The 25,584-nt window shown below is 40.7% G+C and overlaps 1 protein-coding gene across 1 annotated transcript in view; it reads right to left on the bottom strand.

Moving 5' to 3' along the window:
• Positions 1 to 25,584, bottom strand: part of LOC106624305 (L-lactate dehydrogenase) — a 138,414-nt gene that overhangs the window by 19,584 nt on the left and 93,246 nt on the right. The window lies entirely within an intron of this gene.

Genomic DNA, 25,584 nt, shown 5'->3' with positions numbered 1-25,584 from the left:
AACAACTTTAGAGATACATATCTCCCTGAATACAAAGAAGCTCGATAGACTTCTTATGATGGGGGTATCATGATCGAAAATCATGCATTTACTGACGAATGCCAAACGGTCACTGAGTTTTTGGGAGTCTCAGCTTTGCATGTATCCCTCGAATACCGGGTACCCGTGTTCTTGCAGTTCCTATAAACTAACAGTTTCCTGCGATTCCCTTAAGACTTATATCAATATGAAAATTATCAAGCTATGGCTCGAAACACTTGAGACGTGGGTTCAGCGACCCCTAAGTAAGCCCCTTTGTGTATATATTTACGTATGTATCTAAATACCATTTTCAATATCTAACTGCGTTATTTTTTTTTATCGGTTGGTAGCCTTTTCTATGGTAATAAGCCTCTTCTTAATGAATATTTCAGCAAAATAAAAAAGTTTGTTTTATAAAATCTTACCACTTTTGAATTTCAAAAAATCGATTGCATACATATTCATCGAATGTACATATATTTGTGGATATTCTCAGATCTCAGTTGGTCCGGCTGATAGTTTCGGAGATATGAGCATATTTGTAAGAACTTAGTGTAATCGGCTACAGAAACTTTAAACCCGTTTTTCTCGAAACGCTGCTTCCAGAGAGGGTGAGGAAAATTTCTCCGAATCGGCTAGACCAATTGACTTAAAATTTTTACACGAACTTCCAGTTATATTTGTCAAATATTTATTCATATTAATTTTGATAATAATTTTGATAAAAAAAAAATGACCAAAAACGAAAGCCGCTCTTTTGTCCAAAATCAAAATTTTACCAGTCTTTTGATCATTACCCGTATTCATCTATAGCAATAAAATTTTTTTTTTTTGCTTTTTGGAGTTGAGCTAATTTTAAGCCAAAAAAATTTCTTCAACGCAAAACACATTTTTTCGGAGGTCCTCCTGTGGATCGGTTACAGAATTCGATAAATCCAAAATTTTTCAAAATAAGTCGCCGATTATGAATTTACGATCAATTCTTCAAATATAAATATTTTTTTTTATATTTATTGATGGAAATGTATCTTCAAAAATAGTAAAAAAAAAGTGCCATCGATTTTAATAGCAAGTGGATATAACCCGTTAAAACCGGTTTACTACTTTCAACTTTAACTGTCCGAAATTTTAGCTCACACTCACTGAAAATGTAAAGGTCAAGGATAATTGAAAATTCAGTTGGATCCAACACAGCCATAAGTAAGTCAACAGTGTTAGATGCAATGTTTGGAAAAGCACCAAAGTTCTTCGTTTTTGGTTTGACTGAAATAACAGTAAATAACCAAATAAGTAGAGGTGTGTACATGCAAATGAATATGCGTAAGCTTCTTAAATTTGTGCAGAGGCCGACATAAATGTATATACTGATGTTGCAACACGGCTGTGAGTGTCATTAACATTTCATTTGGTGTGAAAGTGGTGCTTGCCTTGTGCGTGCAACACATGCGGTTACCATGCTCTATATGTGCGTATATGTGTGTGTGCGTTTGAGTGCGCAGGCATGGGTTTTAAGTTAGATGCATTGGGACTGATTGCCACACTGATATACAAGTATGCACCATTTATCCATTCAGCGGCGCAATCAACTCAATTCCGATGTAAAAGGCAACCACATCAAGACTTGAGCTCCACAAGAAGCACAGACAAGGGCAATACATACAGCTGCAGACAGCCGGCAAACATGCATTAGCAATGCGCATGCGTGTGCTTGTACTTGCCTATGTATTTGTGCCAGTACGCAAGTGTACTTAGGCTGACAGTAACTGCTGTTTGGTTGCTGATTGTTTGCAATTGCAACACACAGCAGCAGGAGGTAGGCAGCGGCAATCAAATGAGAATCTGCAGCAAATAGCAGTCGCCAAATGAATTTTCCAGCAGCTACTGCTTGAATGCGGAAAGTGGAATGTTACTGGGACAGCATGTCGTCCAAAGACAACGATGGCAACGATGACGACGATGACAACAAAAACAGCAAACAAACCGATCAACAAACAACTCCGGCGATGTAGATGCTGATGTTGCTGCGGAAATGCGGCCACATCGGCAAAGTTTAGTATTACCCAATCGTTGGTCCAGCTCTTCTAAATGCAGCTTAACATGTATATGTGTGTGTGTGTGTGTACTTTGTTTTGACTTGTATGAGTGCGTGTGTGCATTTGCTTTGACTGCCCACTGATTCCGGCCATCAAACATCACCAACAAGCACCAGCAAGCAGCGTGCGAACAAGCAACCAAGCGCACCAACAACAACCTACCGGTGCGATCAGTGATAATCGCGCAACCGAAATACTTTTTAAATTCTATAAATTTGTTCTGTGCTGATTACAGCTGGCGATTTGGCCACCACCAAAGCAGTGAGTACGCGTTCGCTACAAAAATTGTGCACCTTGGCGGCTCGGGGGTATGGGTGGCGGTAAATTGTTTACCTGTTCATCGTTGCAATGAAAGCGCATATCTGTTTCATTTATTTACGTTAGAAAATCCTTTATGATATTCTCTTGTTATTGCCAAAGTTATTGCATATAAAATTTTATATATTTTTGATCTAATCAAAATTTCATACGTTGGCATAATGAGTTGATATGCATTTTAAATGTAAATGTGTGCATGAATTATGACGTTGCGCGCAAGTGAATGTGCATTTAGATGAGCTTGTGCAGCTAAGCGTATATTTTGAAAGCTAAATCGACAGGTGTGCAAATAGTGTGGATATAATTAAAAAATATATAAATACAATAACTTTTAACTATTTGCTTTTAACTAAAGCTTTTTGACTTAATTTGAGATAAGCAAAGTTTTTTTTTTCTATAGCATGCGATGTCTTTTCTGTCGGTATGTAAATGTTGTATATGAGCGTCGACAATATTCATTTCCTACTGTCAGAGAATAACAATAACAAGCTTTTAATTCGGTTGTACCGTAGATATAATACTCTTCACAAATAAAAAGTTCCCATTGAAGAACCTGATTTTGAACGGTCAGTTTGTAAGACAGCTTTATGAAGTAATGGTCTGATGTGAACAATTTATTGGGGACTTATAGCTTTACCTTGAGTATTGCTAGATGCCAAATTTCGTGAAGATATCTTGTCAAATAAAAAAGTTTTCCATATATAAACTTGAATGTGATTGTTCAGTTCGAAAGGCAGTTATAAACCATAGTGGCTCGATATCGGCGGTTTCCGACAAATGAGTGGCATCTTGAGGAGAAAAGGATGTGCGCAAATTTCGGATCGATAACTCAAAAACTTAGGAATTACTTCGGTTATGTACAGACAGCTAGGCGCCTGAGTCCTGTTCAAGGGCTGGGCAGGTGCAAACAAGCTCTTAAAACTTCATTGGTATGTGTCGCCTGGCGTTGTCTTCATAAACACAATTCCTCCCCAAAATATTATATTCCTGACCGTCAATCCTCGCTAGGTCACCGACTACGCCGGCTCACCGTGATTCGACGGTTCACTTAAGTAAGCCATGAATAATTTGAGATACATCAGCTAAATGCGATTACCTGGTAATATTTCGGTATGTGGTAATGATTTTAGATGAATTAGAGTGGGTAAACAAAACGAATATATTATTTTCGCTTTGTACTCTGAAAAATAGGTTCTTAAACACTTCTACGAAAATCTGTCCAAGTATGAGATCGTAATTATTCCGTCCTCCGCTTTCAGTTTTCTATTAGTTTCTTTCCAATCGTTTAAAAGACCAATCGTTTAAAAGATATTAACGGTTAAAGTTGGGTTATTTTAAGGCAATTTTTTTTGAATTTGAATTATCTTATACAGTAGCGCTTTATGAGAAAAATGGTCCGTGAAGGTGTATCTCTGCAAACAAAGCTCTATTGAAGTGCTCTCTTATACATCTGAAGTAAAGAAGTCGTTTGTCTTAAAGTAACGCTAACGTGACGTCAGCAAATATATTATTACGTTGATTTAAAAAAAAAATGGACGAGTTATGAAGATTTCATAGTTTTCGTACGCTTATTTAGCATATAAAGTAAAGTAATTTAAGTTAATTAGTTTAGAATTCTGTTAATTTTAGATAAATTTACATATCACATTTTTTATGAACAAGCGCTACGCGGGCACACGCTAAAGAGTAGAGCATTCTCACTAAGTTTCCATCATTACATTGTCCACTGCAGTATATCACCACACATACGAGTATATACACACCTACACACTTTGTGTTCCGACGTACTCTTACATTCTTCCCATTTCATTGTGAATTTGTTAAGTTCTCCTTGTTTGCTTATTATGACAGATCACCGTCTAGTCATTTTCAATGCTTTGATTGCATCCTACTCGCGAAAATACTCAACAGCATCACAAGCATGTAAAGTGATATAACTATGCAAAAAAGACTAATAAAGCATTTTGGCTATTTGCAAATTGCACAGTTGTGTGGGTTGTGATCCTTTTAAACAAACTTCTTTGCTATGAATTTGCATTTCTTGACATTTATCTAATTTTCATATACTCGGATAAGATGTTTAGCTATTTTATAAACTTGTTTTGGCAGTGTGGGCGTATATTTTGTAGATAGAAGAACGAATCGGTTCAATATTTTATACTATAAAAGAATTTGGGAATATCAGATGTTAACGAGATCGATTGAATCACCGTTCTCTTAGAGTAAATTGTGTATAGAAGTCCTAAAGCTCTTCATGAAAGCAAAGTGAAAACAATACATATATTTCATATGATGATTTGAACATGAACTCACTGTGTTAGGTTTCTTGAAAGCTTTCTTAAGATATTAGAGATACTTGGACTGGAAAACATTAAAATTTTGTTGTCAAATAACTTTAAGCTTCAATAAGCTAGCTTTAAAGCGAGTATAGTTTTTTTTATGGTTATCCTGATTACCGAACTAGTTCGAGAATATAGCGCATGCGTAGTCTCGAATTGACCGACTCTTTTTTAATGCCCTCCAATGCAATATGTTATTAGCCATGTTGCTATTGTTGTTATATCTTTTCGGTGTGATAGTTATATACACACAGCAGTCAGGGCTAAACGAATTCGTCTAACCTGCTGAACTTCAATTTCAATACCAGTCAGTTAGCTTGGTCACAGCATGGACGTCAAAGCATTCATGACAAGATCTTAGCGGACAAGATCGCTGCACAAGTAATGTGTATTTCTGTGTGTGTGTGTGTGAATAGCATTTAAGCATGCGCCTTGGAATCTCAGTACCAGGGTGTGGCGTGTACGGCAACGGCGTCAGGAGCAACTTCTTAGCGCTGCAGCAAACTCATAACAGCGACGGACATAAATAAGATGGCATGAAGAAAGTATCAACCAGTTGGCCATTTGACCAGCTGACTGAGGTGGGGTGATCATGATAAGTAACGGGTATAGTGTCTCCTCCCACACCACAATCACTGACAAGGCGCAAGGCAGCACCTTAGAAATTACAACAAAAGTGCGGAGATTCTTACTGAAATATGCAATCGCCGTTCCTGTGATGGGTGTGTACACTCACACACACACACAGGGAAATATTATGGTTGTGTGTGAGCATCTTGTGCGCATTCATATTTCCATTTGATTACATTTGCGGCCAACAACTGACGCCATTTATCGCCTGGTATAACTGTAAATGATGCATTAAGGCGCGTTGTGCCAGCGCAATTGTCACATAAAGCGAATATTTTTGAAATATGTGCTCATATTGTACTTATGTATATACTTAGGTAAGGCTCTAATCGCACAACAGCTAACTGTAAATGGAATTTATATTTACTAAATTGTCTGAAAATCTTTTGTGCGTTCAACTCGGTTTCAGAATTTATTATAGATTTCGTCTGAGTCTTACTTCGGGATTTGTGGCGTTGCCATTTTATTTGTGATGCCATAAAATTTGAATACCCCAACCGCGCATTTGCCACATTGCCACAAGATAGAGATCTTAAAAATGAGCCTTCATATGCCCCAAACGATGGCATAATTGTCGGTGTGTGCGTGTAACGGTGTCTAGCTGCATACACGAAACAGAAGAATGATATGCAAATGCCACACACACCTTACCACCCTGCCTCCTTGCCTCGTCCATCATGCACCACATCCACGCACACATACAAATGTTGCATATTTACTTGCACGTCGCTCAACTACTCACCATTCTTGTCGCGCTTGAATAGGCACAAAAGTGATTTATACGCCGTTGAGCCACTTGGATCGCAGTGCTCACTATATGCATACACACACACACATAGGTACTGATGCACATTTGACAATAACAATAAAGCATCATCTAATCTTAACGATGACACAAATACCAAGATGTGAATTTCATCAATTACATTGTGTCATAATTGCCAACAACAAAGCAACAGTGACAACCACAACAACAACAACCACAGTAATAACAACAACAATTGCATTAATGCGCACATATTGCACATAAAATACACAAATGACCGACCACAATGACCAACAGTGCGAGCGCCCAAGCGTTGAAGCAACACAAACAATAATAGAACGCGCTTCACGAAGCCTACGCACGTCGCGCATGCGTCTCTCGATAACAGTTGCGCATTTATGGCATGCATCATATGATCTTGAGGTATTGCTGCTTGGTCCTGCCATAGCGTACAGATTGTGCTGCCTTCAAACAATAACATGCTGATGGAGTGTCGTGTTGTTGTAGGCATTGAAATGCATTGAAGCGCGTCGCGTTCTGTTGAATTGCGCTAAAAGTTGTGGTCATATTGTAAGTATGATGTAAGAATTGATAAAAGATCGCTTTCGTTGTTGTTCTCGATGGCATACATTTGAATTCACAGCGGCAAGCTACACTGCGCAGAATTATTACAGCAACTCTAAAGTGCTGGTACTTACCGCCGATATCGGCTCACTATAAAGTATAGCTGCGACACAAACTGACCGTTCAATCTCAAGTCCTTGTATAGAAAATTTTTTCATTTCATAAGATATCTTCACGAAATTTTCGTAGAAATTTTGCAGATCAAGGCACTATAGAATATTGCTGTCAAAATCAAATTCTTGTATGGAAAGCTTTTTTGTTTCACAAGATTTCTTCCTAATAATGAACAAAGTCAACACATCTTTTTCCTTAAACATTTTCATTATTCCTGCCTTCCCAACATTTAGAAGGATTTTTCAGTGACATAATTATACCAAAACTACCTCGTTCTTCAATTCTAAAATATTTTCTGAATTTTATCAACTAATTCTCATTGCGAATAATAAGGATAGAATTTCTTTAATGGATAGCTGTCAAAGCAGCTGTAAGTTGACTTTTATATTTCGGGATTTGACAACACTAGTGTTGTAATCTGGCAAGTCTCAACTTTATTGTAAAGTTTTATATATTTGATGTTATACATACTCCTTGAGCTAGGAGCGCTATTTGTGTTGTTTACAGTAACTTAAAATATTCATCTCAACCAAAAGATTGAATTAAATCGCGAACATTTTCGCGCGACTATTTTTCACAATTTTCTACGTGGGTTAACTCAGTAACAGTGCATCGATGAACTTAATTTAATTAATGGCGATGAAGCTCCATCAAGGACCAGTGTTTATCGATGGTATGGTGAATTCAATCGATGTCGTAGATCACTCCATGCTTAATTCCAATAAAAAGTAATATATCTTTATACGCTTTTTAAGCTTTATGATAAGATTTTTCTGTCAGTGTACTTAAAAGATATTCAGCGTTCCTTCAAAGTGCTCATTCAGCCAAACAAAGCAGAATGGCAACAAAAGCACATCAAATGCTTTGGAAGATGTGTGGCTTTTCATACATTGATGACGCTAATAAGGAAGTAAGTAGATTTGTATGGCGCACCTTAACATTGCGCACCTTGAATCAAGGCAAAAGTGATGAACATCGAAGGTATGGCTCAACGAATTCTATGAATGAGGTTGAGATCTTTAAGTAAATAAGGATAACCATTTAGCGGTGCTTTTTGGTATATGAAACGCTTTTCTCATGAAATTATGTGCTCCTTCAAGAAAGAGCAGTAAGCACGAGAGAACCTGTTATGTGAATGACCCACCCTATATAAATTTTTGCATGGCAAACAAAGATGATTTCCAAATATCGTTTTAGTTTGAAATTTCTGACGAATATACGCACATATGTCATATTTGCTGAAGTATATACATATATATGTACATATATATTGTTTGCATGACTTTAACTTTAGCTTTATATTATCTTTAAACAATACTGAGTAAGCGCATACATTGGCGCACTTAAGAGTGAGTATTTCATTTCTAAACTGAAGGAGTAGTAATTTCTGACGAATTTCCGAAAACAAACACATACACTTACTCAGGGACTGGAGTAACACTACCGGATATTCAGTCACTCTTGGATGAAATGAAATTAAATAGAGTCTCTAAATGGTTTTATGTGCAAAGTTGCAACTAAGTGTACAAGCGAATAATTTATCAGCAGCGGTTTGAACTGAGTGTGTACACTGACTATAGTTTATAAGAGATGAAATTCAATTTGACTAAGTGTTCAACCTCTGCGAATGGCAGGCACCTTGCCGTGGTGCAGGGGCTTAAGTCGCAGGCATTCTCGGCATCTCCCAACTGGTGCGAGCGGTGCTTGCACCCTCACACTGGTTGTCAGAAGCCGTATGCGTGCGACAACCAAGAGCTGCCACCTCCTAATCCAGGGTGTTATGCGACTCCCGTGCCCATTGGATGATTTGCAGCCAGGAGGAAAATTCGGCTGTATTCTAACGGAGCCTTCCCAACACCGGGCCGCATTGGGAAGTAACGGTGGCCTTACCGCGTCAAGGGGCTCTGGCGCGGCGGACTATTTGTTCCCCTTTCCAATAGCTGACCCGACGGCGCGCCTCGTCGTGCCAAGGGTCGTACGAACAAGATGAACAACAAAGACAACAACAAAACCACAACAACAACAACAAAAGGATCCCGGCAACAACAACAGCAAACGACGATGGACATTGATAACGACAAGGGCAGCGGTGCAGGTAAGGGCGAATCAGGGGCTAAACGCAAGTTCAGCTTCCTGGACGCCCTTTCGCCAGAGGAGCGAGCGCTGTTCGAGGAGCATGCCAGAGACGACGACGATGACATGCCCTCGTGCAGCGGCGTTCAGCAGGCGAATTCGACTGCGGCCGCTGCGCTAAAAGAAAAAGAGAAACCCACGGAGACTCTCTCGAGCAGGAGCAACTGCTCGGATGCAGAGGAGTCGCAACGGGCGACCTCCGGTGGGGCTCAAAAACGGAAAAGGAAGAGGGGAGGCAGACTTCCCCCCCTGCCACCAACGGGATGTCCGGGAGGACAAGACGATCCCAGAAGGAAAGGTATGAGCGGTGCCAGCCTGAAGTGGTACCTAAGGCACCTCCAGGAGGGAAGAACTCCGGAGGTAGCAGAAAGCCTAGCGCGGAACAGGGTGAGAGGTGACAGCACTTCCCCGGCTTCCGAAAAACATAAGGGTGGAAATACCGCAGCCATTAGGAAGCGCAATGGCAACAATCGAGGCCACTGCCCAGTAAACGCAACTCAGCCCGCAGGCCGAGGTTGCGAAAGGGCAGCTCCCTCGACCACCCAAGCGGCTAAGCGTAAAAGCGGACAGCTGACGCCACAGGAGCCGAACAACACCAAGCGGCAGAGGGGCAACAACGCACAGGCGACTAGTGGCCACCGCTCCGCCCCAAACCTCCCCCGGCCAGTGGAGGGACAGCGCAGGTATGCGGACGCCCTCAAAGGCATTCGCATGGCTGTGCTGCCGCTGAACTACCCGGCGGAGGCGCTGGGTGCGGAGGAGCTCACATCGCTCCAAGACTTACTCATGGAGGAGGTATTCAGAGGATCTGGATACAAGGCCTCCTTCCATGGGGTATATTTCAAGGGAGGCATGCTGCAGGTTGACTGCAAGGATGAGAGGTCGGCTTGTTGGCTGAGGGAGATCGCTCCCAAGCTAACAGGCTGGAACGGCCCCATCCTCTGCGCGAAAAAGGGGGACGAAATTCCGCCCATGCACAGCATGACGGTCTTCCTCCCCAGATGCGCAGGAAAGCCTTACGAGTTTGCTTTAGGTCTCATTCGCAATCAGAACGATGGCCTCGATACATCGGCCTGGCGGGTGACCAAGAGCATAGCGGAGGATTCAGGATGGAAGCTCAACCTCTGCATTGATGACGAATCATACAAATTCGTCAGGAGGGTGAGCTTCCGCCTGAACTACAGGTTCAGCTCGGTGGTCCTGAGGCCGTTCAAGCCAAAAACGATCACCGAGGGCGATGCGGGAAAAGATATGCAGGTGGATGAGGTTGCGACTCAACCCTGCGCAAGTACGTCGAAGCAGGCGGCAACTGCTGAGACAATGGCGAAGGTCCCCTCCGAGAAGACGGGCGAGCAAGGAGGGGCGCTACCCTCCACTCAGGAGCTTCTGGAGGGGCTCACAAACCTGGCGGGAGACATCGCGGAGGACGGTGAGCATGAGGACCAACTCCTCATGGAACCGATCCTGTAGTGGGGCCGCGTCTAGAAGTTGCCCAGGTGAACCTGCATCACGCGGCGTCAGCCTCGGCGGTTATCGCGAGCAGGTTCACGATGGATGGACTGGGCATACTGCTGATCCAGGAGCCGTGGGTCAATAAAGGAGAGGTCAGGGGCCTCAAAACGGAGTCAAATAAGGTAATCTGGGATCTCTCAAGTGAGAGACCCAGAACCTGCATAGTACTTAGGAACGGTATTGACTTCTTCTGTATTTCAGAGTTCCTAACTCAGGACCTGGTCGCTGTGCAAGCGAAGAACGACGAAGGAGCGGACTTCGTCGTGGCAGCGGCCTATTTTCCGGGGGAGACTCCGACAGCACCCCCAGAGGCAGTCGGCAACCTGGTGGAGTATTGCAGGAGGAATAAGCTGCCCCTCATTATGGGCTGCGACGCGAATGCCCACCACACCGAATGGGGCAGCACGGACTGCAACACACGGGGTGAGTCTCTTATCGAGTTTATAGTCAGTAAGAATTTAAGTATAGCAAATGTGGGGTGCGAACCCACTTTTGTAACTAGTGTCAGAAGGGAGGTGCTTGATATCACGCTCAGTAACGAGTCTGAGGTAGGGCTGATCTCACAATGGAGGGTATCATCGGAACCCTCCATGTCGGATCACCGTATCATAAGATTCGTGCTGGGGATGGGGGTCAAGCAACTCCCTCCCAAACGTATCCCTGGGAACACGGACTGGGCCGCTTTCAGGGAAATACTCGCACCTAAAATTAGCAGTAGGGAGCAGCTGGATAGAAGCGCAACGGCTTCTGGATTGGAGAGCAGACTGTCTGCCCTAAACCAATCCATTATAGAAGCTTATCATAGCAGCTGCCCCCTAAAGACAACCGCCAAGGGCGGTAAATGCTCCTGGTGGTCTAGTAAACTCTCAGTACTAAGAAAAACGGTGCGCAAGCTATTCAATAAGGCTAAGCGCACCGGAAACTGGGAGGATTACAGATGCAGCCTAACTGCTTATAATAAGGAGATTAGGACCGCGAAACGGAAGAGCTTTAGGAAGTTCTGTGAGAGCGTCTCCTCAACCCCAGAGGCAGCTAGACTGCATAAGGCTCTGGCTAGAGGAAAGACGGACACAGCACTAGCGATTAAACGATCTGATGGGACCTACACGTCCAGCGCAGAAGAAAGAGCTACGGCTCTTCTACTAGCGCATTTCCCGGAGACGATTCAAGAAGACCAGATTCGACCTATGGTCGAACGTAGGCCGTCACGCTTGGACTGGACAGTCGCAAAACAGCTCTTCACTGCAGACTCCATCAAGTGGGCGCTGGCCTCCTTTGAAAAATATAAGTCACCGGGTGCGGACGGTATCCTTCCAGCTTTCCTGCAACAGGGGGAGCAGGTGCTACTGCCCCACCTTGTTCGGCTGATGAGGGATAGCCTAGCGCTGGCGTATATCCCAGAACCATGGCGCACCGCAAAGGTGATCTTCATACCCAAAGTAGGGAGGAAAGACTACTCATTGGCGAAATCGTTCAGGCCAATCAGTCTTACTTCCTTCCTACTCAAAAGTATGGAAAAGATCATAGACCACGAAGTACGATCGAAGGTGCTGAAGGCATCACCGCTTCATGAGAAGCAACATGCTTACAGAGCAGGCAGGTCAACAAACACTGCTCTGTACCAGCTAACCTCAGAGATCCAGAATTCGTTAGATAGGGGCGAGGTGGTGTTATGCGCCTTCCTCGACATAGAAGGTGCCTTTGACAACACGTCTCACGAGAGCGTGTCAAGAGCACTAGAGAAAAGGAGCGTGGCAGCACCAGTGCGCAGATGGATTACAGCCGTACTGCGCACTAGGGTGGCGGAAACCGCAGTAGGAGAAACTAAAATTCGTCTGGGAACAACAAGAGGCTGCCCACAGGGTGGAGTGCTATCCCCCCTACTTTGGAGCCTAGTTGTGGACGATCTCCTTGAGCGGCTGACTAGCAATGGAATCCGCTGTCAGGGATATGCGGATGACATTGTTATCTTAGCTAGAGGAAAATTTGAAGACACACTCTGCGATATCGTTCAGAGGGGATTGGGACTGGCAAAGGGATGGTGTAGTGGGGTTGGCTTAAGCATCAACCCCGCTAAAACTACAATCATTCCCTTCACCAGACGGAGATCACTGCCGGGCCTCAGGAGTATATCCCTGGACGGCAGAGTGGTTGAGATGGCCAGCACGGTCAAGTACCTGGGCCTCACACTGGATTCCACACTACGATGGAATCAGCATGTGAACCAGACCTTAACCAAAGCTACTAAGGCACTCATGGTGTGCAACCGACTTGCTGGGAAATCCTGGGGGTGCTCCCCAAGGACTATCAGGTGGATGTACACTAAGGCACTCATGGTGTGCAACCGACTTGCTGGGAAATCCTGGGGGTGCTCCCCAAGGACTATCAGGTGGATGTACACCATGATCGTGAGACCGATTATCACGTATGGAGCGGTATCGTGGGGTTCGAGAGCATCGCAGACTTCGGTAGGACTTAAACTGTCGAAGCTGCAAAGACTTGCCTGCATCTGCGCGTCGGGAGCAATGCGAACGTGTCCGACCGCAGCACTGGAAGTCATGCTAGAACTTTCACCGCTACACCTGGTAATCAAACAGACTGCCAAACGAACTCTGCTCCAAATGACAGCAGAGGGAGCTGGCAAAGGGAAGGTAATCTCATCCCAACAGATGAAAGAGCTAAGTGAGGAAATACCACTAGCCCTTCTCCCAAGGGATAGCATTACCAAAGTAGTAAACTTCAGCAGAAAGTTTCAAGTAACCCTTGGCAGCAAATCTGAGTGGAATGACTCTTCACTGGACCGGCTGCTAAGGGGTAGCACCATCAAGTGGTACACCGACGGGTCGAAAACGGAGGAGGGGATTGGTGCAGGGGTCGCTGGGCCAAGCACCAAACTCTCCATTCCCATGGGAAGTTTCCCAAGCATTTTCCAAGCTGAGGTCTATGCTATAAGTCGGTGTGTAGGGATAAACCTCCAACGCAACTATCGCAATAAGAGTATCGCTATACTCAGCGATAGTCAGGCGGCACTAAGAGCGATCTCAGCCTATGAGGTCAGATCTCTCCTAGTGATGGAGTGTATAGAACGGCTGAACAGCCTATCTAAGCAAAACCGAGTACACCTTATTTGGGTGCCTGGCCATAGGGGTATAGCTGGGAACGAACTAGCTGACGAATTAGCCCGCTCTGCAGCCTCTACAAAAATGGTAGGGCCGGAACCATACATAGCGGTTGGTCCTCATACCATCAAAGAGCTCCTCCGAAGGGAGGAAAGAGCAAGCAGGGAGATACATTGGCAACAACTTCAGGGCATGCACCATGCCAGACTGCTATTGGGGGGTTACGACCTCAAGCGGTTTAAAGCCATAATTAATCTCCCCAGAAACAAATTCCGGCTACTGGCAGCGTTCTACACCGGCCATTGCAGGCTCAAGAAGCACCTCTTTAACATGGGCATAGCCTCTTCTGCAAACTGCCGGTTCTGCGACATAGAGCCGGAAACCCCTGAACATCTGCTGATGAACTGCACAGCAGTCTGCAGACGCAGAATCAAGGCCCTGGGATCCATGTTTCCACACAGGGATCGTATCGCCTCACTAGCACCCAGCAGAATTTTGGAATTTATCAACATGCTGGGCCTAGATGATACGATATGACTTAGGGGAGGGCACAATAGACCATAGGTCGCGGTGCATACCTCGAAACTAATCTAATCTAATCTAATCTAAGTGTTCAACATTTTCGCATTTCATTCACTGACTGACTGACTGACTGGCTGGCTTACACGCTGATCGGCTGACGGGCTGGTGGGTGGCGGTATGGACAAGCGAACTCTCTGTCTGTCTGTTTGTCTGTCTGGTTGACTGGGCGTTTAGACAAATGAGTGCAACCCAGCAACAGTCACAACAACAACAACATCGGTCACGTTTCACTATTAGTGCATTTGCCAACCCGATTGCAGAGAGACTATGAACTTGGCCCAACAAATTTGGGTTGCCGCGTCGGCGTTTGTATTCCCACAAATTGTGCTGCCATAGTCTTTCGTTTATGTTACGAAATTTTTGGTTTTCAGTTTGCGGCTTGGCTACATGCAGCGTATCAGTTACTGCACCGTTTTTGTGTGATTAATTTTTGAGAGTAAAAGAAAAACGACAACTCTACCAAAACAACAAAAAAAACACAGATGAAACTTCGTACAATTTGCAAGTCCAACGAAGTGACAGGTGATTGTTTGGCGTGACATGAAAAGTGCTGCACTCAAAAGCACTTTGGTCTATTCTTATCTTGAGGTAACCGAGTAAGAGTCTCAAGTGTGCTAGTGTACCGACATTTTGTACGCTTAATAAATTAGCTACGAAGTGGTCGAATTCCGTACGAAACTGTTGAGAGCACAGTTAGAGCGAGAATGTTTGCTCTGACAAAGGCTTTTGATAGAGGAAATTAACCGTAATTTATGTTGACCGAATGTCAGGTCATGGAAAGGTGACTTGCAATGGAAATGATGGTGGTCGAAATGGCAGTGAGTTATGGTGTCGAGCTATGCTATGTTATGCTATTTGAATACTGTTTGTGTGTGTGTGTGTGCGTAAGGCAGTGGTAAGCATGTAATCAAATGTTTCGATTAAATTGAACTCAAGTGGAATGTTGCTCAAGGTGTTGTAGATGTACATATGTACAAAATGCTGTGGTGTGAAGTGATCTTAACATACACTTGTTGTAAAGAGTTGAAGTTTTAAGAAAATTGGTTTCAAATAACCTTAACTTCAGTTGCATCAAAGCTGTAATAGCCTTCACAGGTTCAAGCTTACAAGGTTTGGATCGATCAATAGTAAAAATATTTAATCCTATTATCAATAGATAAAATTGTGATAAGAGTAAGAAATTCAATACTTCAGCATTAATTAATTGGATGCCTGATCACAGCGGAGTTTCTGGAAAATGCAAAGCAGATGCGCTCACAAGAAAGTGCGTCGTGCATCAATTTTATCAGATTGTGAACTGCCCCCTAGCATTCTAGCGCTGCACTCTGACCAGCAAGCGTTGGTCAACAACTAGCAAGTGTTTGGCTGCGAGATATTTCGATCCCTTCTTAACCTGCTTTTAGAAAAGTTTATCTGTCGCAATTGTGGGAGTTCTACCTGCACATATTCCAATAAGTATAAAAGCGCTGAAGCCTTTCGGCGAATCAGGATATTTGGCTAGAATTGATACTAGCCGCCGCAACAAATTTGTGACAGGCTCAAAGCGCATTGTCGATTTATGGTATCTTTTATGCTGAGTACTTAGGGAGTTTAGGCATCATAGTGGGCTGTTTTCAGCTGTCAAAGCGGGATCGGTTGTGATCTTAATTTCACAGATATGCTTTAGGTTTAAGAAGTACGACTCGTGCTTGGAAGGGTTCGGATAAAGTTCACAGCCTACATATTGAATTGAATTGCATATAGTGCAAAGGATTAATTAGTGGTTTGGTCATATATGAAGACTCTATCAAAATAGCTTCAACAGGGCCGAGCAAAAAGATTAAAATATAAAGTAATATGCTCAGGCACGTTCCAAATGATATTGAACATGTGAATGACTTTTTTATATACTATTGAATACTTAATCGTGAAATCCTATTTGGCTATGCTGCATTCGAGTTGAAAATAATTTTCTATGAACTAACCATTGATTCAAGAACATAAGCCAGCAGATTATGTCACGTGCTCCTTTAAAAGATCCCAAAACATAGTGAAATACGCAAGGCAAAAAAAAAAAATAAAATAAAACCTCGAACTCGCTTTGTTGCCACATGTTTATATGTCTACTGTTGCATGCAGAAAGTCCTCTAAGGTTCGCTATATTGTTGGTAATTGCTTCTTCCTACGCTATGCACGAGTCGCAACGAATTCAGCTTGCATATGATTGACTGAACCTAACATTTGCGACAGTTTCCAAAGGCGCTACGCACGCCATAGAACGTTTAGTATATTTGTCATATGAACTTTGACGCGGCTGCATGTGTTAGTGTGTATTTGTTCGACGGCAGCAAAGGCAGAAGCAACAACTGTTACACAACGTACACAACGCATATTTTTGCATAACAACAACATTGAGCGATGATCAACGGCAATTCAACGAGAATGCAGCCACTGCAACACATACTTTACATACATACTCTCATATGTGGCAGTGTGTGGGAATGTAGCGGTATGCATGCATAATTTCGCAAAATGCTTCAAAACGCTGAAAATCTGTGAGACATATGCGTACATAAATCATTTTCATTCTTTATCCGTTCGCCGTGTTGCATTCTCTGTGGTATACACGTGTGTGTGTGTGTGTGTGTGTTGTGCCTTGCTAATATTCACTGTGTGACATGTTGAATGAGTCAGTCCCGTCGTGCTTTTTGTCAACTTGATGTGCAAAATTTAGGTTAATCAAAATTCACCGAACCGCTGTAGTAAAGTGGTTCATATTGGCATATTTTTACATTATTTATGAGTTTCTAAGTCCGTGGGTTACCGCGGCATGTGCTTGAAGAACTTCTGTAAATTCGATTGGCGTTTAATTGTATTATTCCGGATTCGTGCTTAGAGGAGAGTGTAGGCAACAATTTTCGATTTGAATTAATTTTGAGTTATCTCTACTGCCGAGTATGTTAAGTCGTATTTTGGCTACCTTATTATTCTGATTTTTACCAGACCCATGATAAATGTATAATGCAGATTTCTAAACTGACTTTTATTCACTACTGGATTCCGCTTCAATCTTGTAATAACATCCTCTGTATATAAAGCTTATTCAAATTCCTGTACTTTTTGGTCGAGTTTTCGTAATTCTCTCCCGCTCTCCGTGTAATGTAATGTACATATGTATTTTAGCAAGTTTTTGGTTAAAAAACTCAACTCTAACTGGTCAAGGCTGATGAGCGCGCTAGGTCAGGTACTTTCGTCTTACTAGCTGTATAATGTTGCAATTAAAGCCACCTTATATATAATTTAAATAAATAAATAAATCATTAAATGATTATAAAGGCATACAGCTTTTCTCATTTTAAAATTTTATTTACAATACTCTGCATGTATGAGTAAGTATATTTTTAATTGAAACTTTCACTAGACCCAAGCAACATAACATAATGGGAAACCTTTCGAGAATTGTCTTATTATGTGTACAAATCGTACAATACAAGTTTTCTATGATTTACATCAGTTGGCGCAAACAAACTCACGAACTCGCCAAATTGGCTAACAAAAACATTTTCTCCTTTTTCTTAGCTTGTATAACCTTTTCCGGACAATGGGTGTTCAAGTGTGAAGAATCTGCACTTTAAGGTGGCTAAAGCCTGCAGTAACTCACAGAAGGATTGACCGAAGTATACGCTTTTTATTTATTTATATGTACTCATGTACACACACATACACACATACACAGATATATGCGAGTTAATGCCATTCAATGTTTGATCGTTTGTACGCAATGAGAGTAGCGAACAATGCGATGAGTGTTAACAAAACACGATACTCGTGATGACAATTATTGTGTGATTTGGCGCATACCATAATGTACAAGTATATGTACATGCATGTCTTCATGGCTATACACCATATACCATATATATGTATATGTTTACAGCACTGAGAGATGGCATAATTTATACTTAACTTGGAGACATGGCTCGAAGCTGCTTGTTCCAAATGTGTCATATAATATTCCAGATAAAAATTATACTGAGAAATATATCTAGAGATTTCTATATATATATATCCTATATGTATGCAACCGGGAAAGTTATCCAAAGTTTGAGAGATTTTTTGGGTATTGCAAAAAATAAATTAAGAGTTGTAAGCCTCTTCAAAGCTTTCAAGTATAAGATAAGTTATAATAATTAGAAAATAATTATTAAATTAGTGGCAACGGAATTTATGTATTAATAATGACGGCAATGTTGGTCCGAAGCTCTCTCTTTATGTCGAAATATGTGACCTAACGGAAGCAGTGGATTAATTCATGAGTTAAAACCTTTGCCTGTAAGTAATTAACAATGCAGTTAGTAGGATAGATAACTTCTGGATGATGAGGGATTTATGGAAGTAATGTACTTTTTTCTACGCCCAATGAGTCCGTTTTCCATGTGGTTCCTGCATGTAGATCACACCTTGAGAATTCCAAAAAATTGTGGCCGTCGCATTTCCTGCCGGGAGGAAAGTCTTCACCTTCATTGGAGCAGGTTCGCAGATAAAGTTCACCGTGTTTACGGTTTCTTAGTCTCTCGTGTCCCAGTGGATCCATGCTTCGTTTACGTTTATGAAACGACGCGGAAACTTTTTCAGATTACGTTCAGATTACGTCAAATAGGGCATGTAATATTTTCAGGCATAAAATACACGGTATTTTGAAGTGTCTACTACCTCGGCAGTCTGTCCATACGAGTCCCTGTACTTCGTTCAACCATTTTCGGAGCAGCTTGGTGTGCGCCTTCAAAAACAGACGCACGAACACATTGAAATTCGTTAAGCCAATTTTTAATAGTTAATGTAGTCTTTGCTCGATTTCCTTGCTTGATTTTCCTTTCAATCAAAAAATTCGATTTACCGACTGATAATGCTCACTTTCATTTTTTCTAAAATCCGCCAACTCGATATCGTCCACACGCGATCAAAACAAAATCACGACTTCGATTGAGTTGAAATTTTACAATAATCATCTACGAGAATATACTATACTACACGATGTTAAATCTTTCTTGCGATAGTGGCGCTATCGGGGGATCAGGTTAAGTCCTTAGCAGACCGTTCTCGTACCTATATAAATACGTGACTACTACTTGTACAACCTCTCGGCCGATAAAGTATATATTTCGCGAAAGAATTATAATATTTTTGAAATTCAAAAAAAATACTATAAATATCACAAAAAGTTGAAATTATTAGCTAACAACAGGTTGCTGCACAAGTTGTACTTCGTATAAGCTGCTTTTTAATACTGCGATCCACAGCGCTGATTACACTTGTGGCAAGTAAAAAGTCAAGACGAAAATAAGATATTGCTGCAATTTATACAGAACTAGAAAAATTTGTAACAAAACAGCAACAAACAATGCGGACGAAGCAACAACACTCAGCAAAAACTGTGATATAATGTTTGTTGCAACAAAAAAGTGGCGAACCAATAAAAACTGCTAACACATCGCCTGCCCATATTCAATACCCAGTGGCGGTGACAGTGTCAGCTGGCCGTGTCTACACAAACATTGTTCAATTGTTATTATTGTTGCTGCCACATACACCTACATACAAATATATAGGTATGTATGTGTGTGATTTGTGTTACGGTGATCTATTGCTGCTGCGCGCGCTGACTGATGATGACCATCAGAATGATGCATATGTACACCCGAGCCTTGTGACGTGAAATCTATGCCAAATGTCATTGCCTGCAACAAACCAACTGCAATGCAGCCACGCTACTCATGCCACGCCACGGCATGCCACGCCAGCGCTATACGCCTCGCAACACACCACGCACCACACCAACAGTGTAGGCAAGAGTTGCAACCGAGGCGCAGGCATATGATGCTGCATAAATGTTGGCATTGCGTGTTGCTGCCAACGAGTCGGTGGGAATATCGCCGCAAAAAAAAGGTAAAAATTAAAATGTAAGTTAAAAACTTCATAGCTAACAGCAGTAGTGATGCACAAAAATAGCAACATGCTAAGAGTAACATGCCACACCAGCGCCACAGCGCTGCAGTGTATCCGCCAACCGTGCTGCATGATCGATCGGCATCGATCTGGTGAAAACGGCTGCACCGCAGCAGTCAGACAACGTCTACCGTGCAGCTTGACCAACTAGTTGCATCATGCAACCTATTGTGGCAGCATGACGTTGTGCTGCTGTGCGGCAGCAACAACACGCCGCTTGTTTCTGCCCCCATGTCTCCCATTAATTTAATGCCTACTTCGATGTCGGCTATTATAATGCCTGTTGAGTCCTTATATATTTGTAGCTATATACGAGTATGTATGCTTGTGTGTTTGTGTGTATGCCTTTGTGCTCCTACAACTCTCGCCATTACTTTTCGCATTCGAATTTCATCGATTTACAAGTGTAGATCAAGACATGCGCTGACAGCTCAATACGCAATGTGGCATGCAACGAGCAGCAATGAGTTTTTTGTTTAGCTTTGAGTTTTCAACGGCTGTTGAATTGTAGATGCACAGTGTTTTAGTATGAATACAGGTATATGAAAAATTACGAAATTTAATAGAAGAATATACATTTTGAAAACATTTGATTTTCATTTGTGGAAGTGAGTGAAATGAGTCTTTTTTGTAAAAATCTGCCACGAAATTGTGTGCCAAATAAAATTCCAGCTCGCTTGCATTATGCGGAACTTCATAATAGTAAAGGCTTTTAGTTCAATAATCAAATTGTTGAAAAAATTGTTGAAAAATTGCCACCTGTTTGAAAATCGTATTTCAAGTATGCGTGCTTCTGGACCCCCAGTTCTCTTTATACACTGAACAGTGTATATTAAGTTTGCTGGTGTAGCACCCAAAAACAAAAAAAAACATTGGAGACCCTTTAAATTACAATGTATACATATTATATAAATAATCAGCGTGACGTCCTAAGTAGATTTAGTCATATTCGCCTGTCTGTCCGCCCATATATACACGAACTAGTCCCTAAGTGTTTTAGATATCAATCTCAAATTTTGCATCCGTCCTTTTCTTACCAAGGAACTGCTAATTTGTCGGAATGGCCGATATCGCATCACCATAACATATAACTGCCATACAAACTGGTCGATTAAAGCCCTTGTAAGGAAGCTTTTGTATTTGTGAATGGTATCATAGCTTCGGTGAAAATGAAGTTTACTTTTTTCTTGTTTTTTAATTGATATTCACAAAAATTTATGATTACTCTCAATATACGATAATTATCTCAATTTTATTAGTTATATCGACCCAGGGTTCCTCTTTATAAATCTTTAGACTGTATGTGAAAAAGTTTAAAATTTCCGAAAATTGATGTTCCGATATATTATTTTCAAAAACCATAAAGTTTGATCCTAATGTTTTGATAGTTATAGTAATAGTTTGTGACAATGTACTATTTCCAAAGCAAAATTTGGCAACCAGAAGATAAGGCTAATCACTGTTATACCTAATTTATAATTAGCGCCAATTGCCCAGCTATAACATAAAATCACATCGCTATCACATCATCCAATCATAAGTAAGCCAAAAGAAACAGGCTTACATCAGTCTTATAAAATTACGAATACGTGATTTCGATAGAATGCTTTCACTTTTGTCCTGTTTAAAAATTTTATAATCTTCAAGAATAAAATCATACAGTATTAGAATGATCAAAGTGATATGAAAGTAGTCTAACGCTAATTGCTAGTAAGAACAAGAAGTGCACACAAATATTTTATAGAATCATCCTTCTAGTTTTACCGCACTTTGCGCCCGTTGTGCACTACTGTGCTCGAAGGTGAGGTATTTGTCGCATCAGGCTTATATAAAATAGTCTTCAATTTCTGCGCAGCTACAACATAACAGCAACAACAACAACATCTGACAGTGATAACTAGGCAAATGCGAAAGCAATCACGGGCGCAACAGCGATTCCCAAACGTTTCTAGCAGGAAGTCAATGATCTCATCAATTCACCAGTGTTTTGTTGTTATTGCCATTTATATTACACATGTTGGCTTTGTTGCTGTTTGTTATTGTAACAGTAGCCGCTGTTGAATAATTTTCTCAGCATTTAACTGTAATCAAGTGTGAATGTAAAATTTATGAAAGCTCGTGTACGAATATGTATTTGTGCCGATTTATAGCCCGCAGGCGTGATTGCTGTGAAATTAATTATTTAGCGGAAATGTTGCTATTGGCGTACAAAAGTCAATGGTGGCTAAATATAATTGCTGCGATTACCCGCATAACAGTAAAGGTGCAACTAACATGATTTGGCTGCGAGTGAGTTTTTGACGTTACAAGCTGTTGCATACGACTGACAGTTGGCATTATTCTACCATTTTCCTAGTTACTCAGCAATATTTGTGTGCTTAAAAAAATTAATTAATAATAATTTTGGTAGAAATTAGAATATTTTGTATTTTTATATAATACAAGTATAGAACTGTACGGTTTTCTAATCAACACAAAAGCAAGCCTTCTAAAGTATCTGGTAATTATTTCAGTGTCGAGGGCTTAAAATTTTTCAACGAACTTAAACTGACTTTATTTTTCAAATACTTCTAAATATTCCGGACGAATCAGGAATTGCATCAGGAATTTTAAATATCAAACTCAACTTACCATTCAACCAAATTTGATCCAGATTGACAAAAAAACTATATTTCACATACAAGCATTCTAAATTTCCATATATTTGTTTTTTCAGTTTGGGTTCACTTTTGGAACGCCATTCGTTAGATTGTTGGACATCGACGTCATGTTAATAAGATCACGTCTCGTGACCAGTAATGATGCGTTTTATAGTCCTCAGCTAATATTTAAAGTATTCTTTTTTGCGACCTCTACAGGAGGTAAAAGCTGCAGGTCTTTTAGTACGAGTCTAAACATAATATTACATTAACTAAAACGTGTTGAGTCGATCCATAAGAGTTATAAAAAACTTCTAGTTGGACGCCCAAATGCTATCATGACGATTTTCAAACACTGTTTCTTTAACTTTTTCGATTTAATTGCCATTGATAGGTGGTTGAACCTTCCCGACCTTCACAGATTGTCACATAGCAGAACCCTAATTCAATTAGATATTTTAAGAGGTTGGGAATTATTTTGTCAGTAGAGTGGTACGTGAACTGTATTATCTTAATTTGTGAGGAATTTGGTCTTTGTTTTATTTTTTATAATTTTGCCGAGTTTTATCTACAAATATCAATTTTAACGTGTCTCATTCTGTTCGTTGCTTATCGAATGCACTCCATTCTTTCTGTCTCCTTCTGATGCTCAGGCACATCTCAATCTCACGTTAAAATAAATATCGTTCTTGCTAATTAATTAATACTTGAAGTGGTGTTTTCAACGTACTAAAAATATAAAATGCGTAAACAAAGCTAATTAAGCCACTTTGTTGTAGCTTTTCTTAAAGCAAGAAGAAAATTTCTACCAATACCCCTAAAGCTTTGCAGTAACAAGTAATTCCATAAATTATTCTGAATTTTGAAAGCGTTTTCGAAACCTTACAAGTGTGAATAATTCCAGAAAACCACAAGTAAAATCGAAAAAATAAAAAAAGCAAAACAAAAAATCGAAAGCTGGCAGCAAGCAACAACACTTTTCCAATGATTGCTGCTGCTATTGGCAATTGATTGCATTTGTTGTTACTTTGCTTGTTCATAAAAACCACAGCAACACTTTTGTATAGAAATATCAATGAAAACACACATACACACGAACGCACACACACACATGAAACTCTATGTATTTATAGCAACTATTAATGTTGTTGTTGCTGCTGCTGCTGCTCCGCTTTTGCAACATCCGCCGCCATGATTTGCAGTAATTGATAAAATTGTATCGGATTTTGTGCAGCCACAATTGGAACAAGACAGCAACGATAACAACAACAACAGTGAGTACAAACATCAAATAACAGCAATAAGAGAAAAGCCTAATAACAGAATTGCGGAATTAGGTTGGGAAATTGTGGCCAACGCTACATTTAACTAGGCACAAAATCATAGATGCCGCTACATACATGCATAGCTGTGTTTAGAAACTTGTTTGTATGCGCACATAAATGTACACTTGCAACCTGTGTTAACATTATTATTCGTTACGATAATGCCCGTTGTACTTGTCGTGTTGCATGATTGGGTTGCAACATTTGTGTGTGTATGCTGTTTAAGTGATATTAGTCATCGCTGTTATTTAGAAAATTACATGGAAATTCGTGTGATATTTTCTATTTCACTTGTCAGCGGAAAATAATAAAGTGTTAACAGAAAATTGGTTTCAACTGCTTGATGAATGAAGAAACAGAAATAAACAAATGTCAGCTTCGATGTATTAGTTTGATTTCATAGATGTACGAGTATGTGCATCATGCATGCCTGATACTATTTATAAGCTAGTTTCATAAGAATTCAATATATATAATATTATTATATGAAGGCTCTTCCTAGTTATTCTAACTAAATCGAATGTACGTATATTTCCTGTTGCACCGGATAATATTGCAACAAGGTCTCATAGACCAATTAATTACTCTTCAAAATTTATTTTTGCAGAGGATCTTCAGGTTATCGTCCGCAATATTAAATAAAAAATTTATGTTCTCTACATGTATGTATGTATATGTATCTCTGTAATTATTATAACGGGTGTTTTTTGAGACGTTTGGTTTTCAATAAGGCAACACTTTTTTCGGAGCTGGTCTTTTTGGCAATTGTTACATTTCTTAATGAACAGACTTATTCCGAAGCAACGTTTTTAAATAGTGCAAATTACTAAAATACTGATTCGGTTCGCACGACGCATTTTATTTGGCGATAAAGCTCACTTTTTGTTGAATGAGTACCTTAATAAACAAAATCGTCGCATTACATCCTCAAAAAGTTACTTTTGGTGTCTGTGCATAGAGAGAATTATTGGTCTAAGGTTCTTCAAAAATGAAGCCGGTCATAGAGTTACAGTGAATGGGTCCAAGATCGTTAAAATTAACCCCGAATATTTTTTGCAGGGTTATACGAAGTCGCTTGTCTACGCAGAAAAGCAAGTGGTCGAAAATTGAGCCTCTCGGCTGGTATTTTTTTGAATCAGCCTAGGTATTTTTTGTATTATTAAGTGCCTCTTTACAAAAAATTCCGTAAGGACTACTTTTTTTAAACATAGAACTAGGTATAATCCTTTGAAATTCATACATTTAGACTTGATTTATGATTAGATAAACTTCGTAAAATATTGAGGTGTCCTAGATCTGTCAACATGAAAGGGGGTAGCGTTCAAAATCCAGTAATAGCAAACCATTTTCCATTCTCAAGGGTTAGGGAACTCTCTAAACTTTT

The sequence above is a fragment of the Bactrocera oleae genome, chromosome 6 (genome assembly GCF_042242935.1).
Source record: "Bactrocera oleae isolate idBacOlea1 chromosome 6, idBacOlea1, whole genome shotgun sequence".
In the NCBI taxonomy this organism is placed as follows: Eukaryota; Metazoa; Arthropoda; class Insecta; order Diptera; family Tephritidae; genus Bactrocera; species Bactrocera oleae.
Note: the sequence above shows the minus strand (reverse complement) of the source record. Positions and strands in the feature narration are given on the sequence as shown.